This window comes from Anas acuta, chromosome 3 (assembly GCF_963932015.1).
Source record: "Anas acuta chromosome 3, bAnaAcu1.1, whole genome shotgun sequence".
Classification (NCBI taxonomy): Eukaryota; Metazoa; Chordata; class Aves; order Anseriformes; family Anatidae; genus Anas; species Anas acuta.
In genome coordinates, this window is record NC_088981.1 from 54193102 (window position 1) to 54199101 (window position 6000).

Genomic DNA, 6000 nt, shown 5'->3' on the forward strand with positions numbered 1-6000 from the left:
GTGCTTTGATCTCACCAGCAGGTGACACTGCAGCAAGTGGGAGCAGCTATAAAAAGTTTGAAGCGTTCTAGGGACGAGTCGCACAACCGGAGCGCAAATGTGTTTTACGCGTGTGACTCACAGTTGCCGAGAAGTGGGAACACGCAGCACGGGCTGGGCTTTAGGTTTTAGCTTCTCGTTGTGTACTAATGTCTTCCTTTTCCCCTCGCTGCCCACCACCACTGCTCCCAAACGCAGTGGTGAAGCACAGGATCAGGAAGGACGCCAAGTCTTTTAACCCCACTGCATGTGGAAACACATATGGCTAAAGCAACTCTAGGGAAAACTGTTTAAACAGCCCTACCTCTCGCTGAAGTCAGCAGGAAAGCCATATCCTTTCACGTCAGTGCATAATGTCAAGAGGAGCCTACCACGCACAAAATGGGGGGTCGTGCTTTTCCAGCTCTGCTTTTCAACCAGCCTTTCTGTTTTGGAAAATGATGACGGCATTTGTGAAACACATGTTCTCCTGTGATGTATTTTTTTTTTTAATCTTATTACTACAAAAGAAAGCAGATGAAATATCTGAGAATCAATAATGGATTTACCACTCCGTCATGACTGCAGCCACCAGGAGGACTGACCCTAAGTAACCCAGGGCTCTGGGACCTGTGCCACTGGGGACTCAGGAAGATCAACCTATTTCTATGCGAACCTCCACTTCCACTAAAGAAAAAGCCTCCTGCAGCTGGACATCCTATGCACAAAAGTTCCCAAGAGCTAGCTTAGCAAGCAAGGCTTGCTCTGCAGATCCCGGTGAGGGTCTGTAGCTGCTGCTTACTGCCACAGGCAGAGTGAAGAGGCTCTGATTCTTTCAGTCAGGCTTCCCTCAGGTGCAAAGGGGATACAGGCAGAGCTGCCAAGTTTTGTTCAGCTCCCTGCATGATATATTGATTTTGTAAGTGGGTTAATGAACTGATTTACCACTTTCTAGGTAATTTGCATGAAGCCTTCAGTTGACTTTCCCAGTCGAGTCATCCTGCTCCAAACAGCATCAAGGAAGTGGGAACAAATCCCTGCTTCTGTGCCCAGGGGAGGTCAGAGGTCCTTCTGGGAGAATCTAAAGCTGATGGGAGGCTGCAGGGCACTGGCAGGCATAGGTGAGTGCCCACGTAGGGCTTAATGGCAGAAGCATATGTAACAGCTTGCACTGTCAGTCTTGGATGGGTGCCCTGTGCCAGGTATGCCTGGTACAGGGAAGGAGTGGGTTTCTGGAACAGCATGGCCAGAGTGAGTACCTGTTGCCTTCTTGAAGCTTATGGCAATGTGAACGGAACATGTCAGCCCAGGACAGCAGTACCAAAACCAGAGTGCTCGGCAAGAAGCGTGGTCACAGGCAGTCCTGCGTGGGGTAAGGACTTCAAATGGCTCCACACATGGCTGAGAGAATTCGAGCCTCAGAAAGTGCTTCTACTTAAGCCACTAAACTGAGGGATATGAATAGCCCTTCCATAACATTTTACACACATCTTTGGAATTATTTTTTTTTTTTACTATTATCTGAACTGTTATGCTGTAGAGCATCAAAAAAGAAGCTCTCTCGGGAGAGCCAGAAGCAGTTTTAAATCTAATCACTTAAAAAGAATACATTTGCAGCACTAAACCTCCTCCTGTGTCCACTGCAAGTGCCTATGGTTTTACATTCACGCCTTCCCATCTATGTAAAGAGTCACACAGACAGGGGAAAATGGCCAGGATGAAGAAACTCAAAGCTGATTTTGCAATGAAAGCAAACACCTAGCATAAACCAGTTGAGAACCCACACTTTTTCATTGATTTATTTGCCTGAGAGCCCTTGGAGACGTCACAAGATCTGTGATGACACTAGGTAAAAAGCCACATATTGCCTAAAGTGCGACTCTTCTGCTGGAGGTGTTCGTTCATCGACTACAGGACACAAGGAAGGACTTCATTGTTTAGTGTCCTTAGTGAAGACCTGCCTCGCAATATCGCATGCACACTGAAGCAGACAGGTGAGTTTATATATGCCTGATACAACACTTTGTTTACATTAAACAACCAGACTTACAAAACTGCCGTGTAGGTTGCCTACCTTTCAACACACGGAAAGAAAAAGAAGGGGGCAAACAGCAAAAGGGCCGAGCAGTTTTTCTCTTCATCATTCCCACTTCCTACATGAAAGGCTCGCTAGCAAAATTTGCTCCTAAGCTGCATTTTTTTGGAACAGCACTCTCTAGTCACATAAACAACACTTTACTTTTCCAAGTGTAGTTATTTAGTTTCTTCACATTTGAGCGTTCATGTCACTTCTCTTCCCCTCTGTAGTTTTTGCTTTTTTAAACAGTGCGAACACGTTCTGTAATTATTGCTGACAGCCCGATGTTTAATGGTGTCGAGTGTCTTTTATGGCACAGTCAGACGTTCGTTTTGGAGGCAGCTGCCTCTGCTTAGGCAGTCGCTGCCCCTTAACCATTTATCACTGCCCCCACAGCTCAGATGTGGCAACCCTCCCTACCTGTGAAGGGTTGGAGCCAGCCTGTTTTCCCCCGCGCTGCAACAGCCGGGCAGAGCCCACGTATTCAGTTACTGCGCCCGCCCCGGCAGAGGGGAGCAGTAACAAATAGCTGATCAAGCAGTAACTTGTTAAACCACCGCAGCTGTTTCTCAAGCAAACATCCGACCGTGCCCTCGGAGGCAGCGCGGAGCACGCGGAGCTGGAACGGAAGAGATTCCCAAGGCTGCGAGATGTTGTGGGAGCCGTCCCACATTCCTCCCCGGCCTCAGCTGAAAGCCAACCGCTGCGCTGCGACCGCTGCTTTTCATCCTCTCCACTTCGGTCTCCAAGCTTCCTCGCGGCGTTCAATTTTTTTTTTTAATTTTTATTTTTTATTTAATTGTTATTTTTTTTTCCTGTAAGCACAGGAAAAGTAGCACCACGTCCTCAAAGTGCAGCTGAACTTTTCCAGCCGTTTCGCGGGAACGCATTCGGTATGGCACCCGTCCCAGCTGTTTTCACACAAGGCTGGCCTGGGCAAGCACCGCTCGAGATAGGCTGGGTGTGCCTGATTACCTGGTACACCAGCCAGGCGGTGATTCGGTTGGCACCGGTCCCGAGCAAAGTGAAGTAACACAAAACCCATCCATCACCGTGTGTTGCTTACCAGGTGAACCTTCCCGACAAAAACTTGCCCGACCTGATAATACGGCATTATCCCCAATAATTACGTGCGTGAATACAAGCGCCGATTACCCACCGGGGAAGGGGAGGGGGAGGGCGAGTGCAGCCATCTGTGTTTGTTTGCCTGCGCCTTCCCATAAAAATGTTCTCAGCGTACAGCCTGCTCGTAAGCTGCGATCTTCAAAGGGCGTCGGGAAGCTGTTCCGTGGGGCAGCGCTGTGCCACCCCGAGTGTTGTCAAACTGTGCTGCTGACGCTGCCAAATTGTTTTGTGTGTCTCGAGGTTCTTGAACTGCAGCAGAAAGGGAGACGTGGAGGGGGAGAGAAACTAAGGCCATTCCTCTGCTGAACAGAAAAACCTAATCCCTCGCCACAGTCTTTTATATTGCAACAAAGGCAACTAATACATTTTTGTGTTATCTGCTCTCTTGCTCTGCACTTCAGTGAAGTTAGTTTAGAGCAATTAGCGACTTGCCTGCACTGTCTGAAAGAGCAGGCACTTCCTAGTCGCCTTTCAGCTTACCAGAATACTTGCCAGAATTATTTTTTTAAATTAATTCCTTCATTGTATCAGAACAGTGGAATGTGGGCCTAATACTTGCACCATTTTTAAGTCAGCCTATGATTTTATACAATTCATGCAGTGCCCTAAGAAATGAAAGCACGCATGCTGACAGTCTCCTGTGCAAACGCTTTGCAGGATTTTCTGAATCATTAAGACCAAAAAGGACCACTGCAACCATCTTATCCAGCCTCACCTGCCATATAGTACAGGCCACAGATTTCAGCCTGCATCTATTTCTGCTTAATTGGCTGTGGCTTGCATAGAGCAAGTCTTGACCTAAACATTTCTAATGGCTGGGAATCCACCACATCCACTGCCCTCCCTCAACATTAGAAAGGCAATTCTTACACCTAACCTGCAAGAGCAGAGAGAGTTCTGGAGCCACACACTCCACACTGGAAAAGCCTTCTGCAAGATGCTCCTTCTTGTGTGATATAACAGAGGAATAGAGCACTGCAACACATTTCCCACTTGCTTCCACCTTCCCATCACTCTTAACCTCCAATTGATCCAGGAAGAGTTAAATCCAGAAATACTGTAATGGGTTTCTTTGACTCAACACTGATGTCAGTTTCACAGTAAAAACAATATTCAGCTTTTAAGAAATTGCTCCTAATATACAGAGATGTAAAATTAGTCTCTTCTCATTTGGCTTTGAATCATCCCACAGAGTTGGGTGGTAGAGATGGTATTTTGCTTTTAAATCTGTAGGATTTTTCCATTAAGTTCTTTATAGTTTTTCATAAGTTTGCTGTAGCTAGAACCAAACTGCACAGCTTTCTCCCTTCCCAAAGTAGGAAACAAATACTTTTATTTAATAAAATTGTCAGAGGAGATGCTGGGAAGTCCTCCTAAAGATGGTAGAATGCCATAATTGCATATACATTTATAACCAATGCTTTACTGTGAAAATTAAAATTTGGAAACAAGATCATTTTAGAAATAGAAACCAGCAAGTAGAACTCTGCAAAGACTCATCTTGAAAACCTCTGCACCATGAAGTGCTCAAGGCATGGACCCCACACTTGTGCTGTAGTAATTCTGTAGATAGCATGTGGTGTGTATTATATGTATTATTCTCATCTGTGCCTGGACACAAATTAGTATAATTTAGGAGTATTATCATGATAAAAATCACCAGCACCATCGCAGACCTTTCTAAAAGCCATGGATTTCACAAAGAAAAGTCTAAAAAGCTCCTTGGGTATTCAGTTTATTCAGCAGAACAGCTGATAAGTGATCCCGCAGCCCATACTCGGGAAAGAATCTAATTCCTAAGGGGAATTCAAGTGAGCTCCATTAGCTCAAATGCTCTCCACCAAACAACCAATAGCCCCAGAAGACTGGAGAGAGATAAAGACGTTCTTCCCTAAACCTAGTTGCCAAATGGAGTCAGCTGAAATTTTTCAAATGGAATTTCTATGAAGGCTTAAAATTAAAGACATGTTAGTCTGAGTAGGGCAGCAAAATCAGATCTCTAACAAGGCAAAGAGGCATGGCCACTTTGTCTAAAAATTTCAGTATTGTTCAAGCCACTCTGCTTCAGCTGTATGGGGCTGCATCTTCAGAAACTGTGTTTTGCTGATCTTGGTGCCTGCTCCAGAAACAAAATAGCATGCCAGAAGGAAGCTATAGCCATTTCCGACCATGTTATACACAGTATATTTCTGCAGCGTTCAGAAAGATGATAGCAACAGTGTTGCAGGGCATTTAGGCATTTAGGTATGGTAGGCAAGAAGATAAAAGGAGGCTAGAGTTCAACCATTAAGATGTGGTTATAACAGCATGCTTCCCGCTTTGCTGAGTTCCCAGTCCTGGAATTTTCAGTCATGCAAGCGCACCACTAATTTCATCAGCACTGCCTGAATGTGCAGAGAGCAGTCTTTTCCAAAAAGTTGCAGGATGCAGCCATAAAGCTGTTCTTCAGAGGCTAAATGAACAATTCCTTTTTTTTTCACAAAGCATCATCTTCAAAGTGCAAATCAGTTCCAAATAGCCATGTAGGCCAGTCAGAGATGGGAAAAATTCTTCAGACCTTACAAGAGTGTCAAGAGCAGTTCACAGAGAGCAAAATTAATGCCACTCGAGACAGCCAAAGTTCACCTATGAGCAATTCTCTGATGGATGATTGCTTCTTCCATTTTGCTTTTACAAGCCTTAAGGTGCATAGGTAGAGTAAGATCACAGAGCGACTGAGATGTTTTTATAAGTGTGGACAAAGAAGGCAATTTTAAATCTTTTCTGAGGTGTGTATAATT

The 6000-nt window shown here is 45.2% G+C and overlaps 1 long non-coding RNA gene across 3 annotated transcripts in view; it reads right to left on the reverse strand.

Moving 5' to 3' along the window:
* Positions 1-739, reverse strand: part of LOC137854123 (uncharacterized) — a 250109-nt gene extending 249370 nt beyond the window's left edge. For 2 of the 3 annotated variants that reach the window (XR_011094966.1, XR_011094967.1), the window contains exon 1: positions 122-739. This is a non-coding gene — a long non-coding RNA (uncharacterized lncRNA). The remainder of the gene's footprint in view (positions 1-121) is intronic. The other variant, XR_011094968.1, reaches the window with a different exon arrangement.
* Positions 740-6000: the final 5261 nt, after the last annotated feature.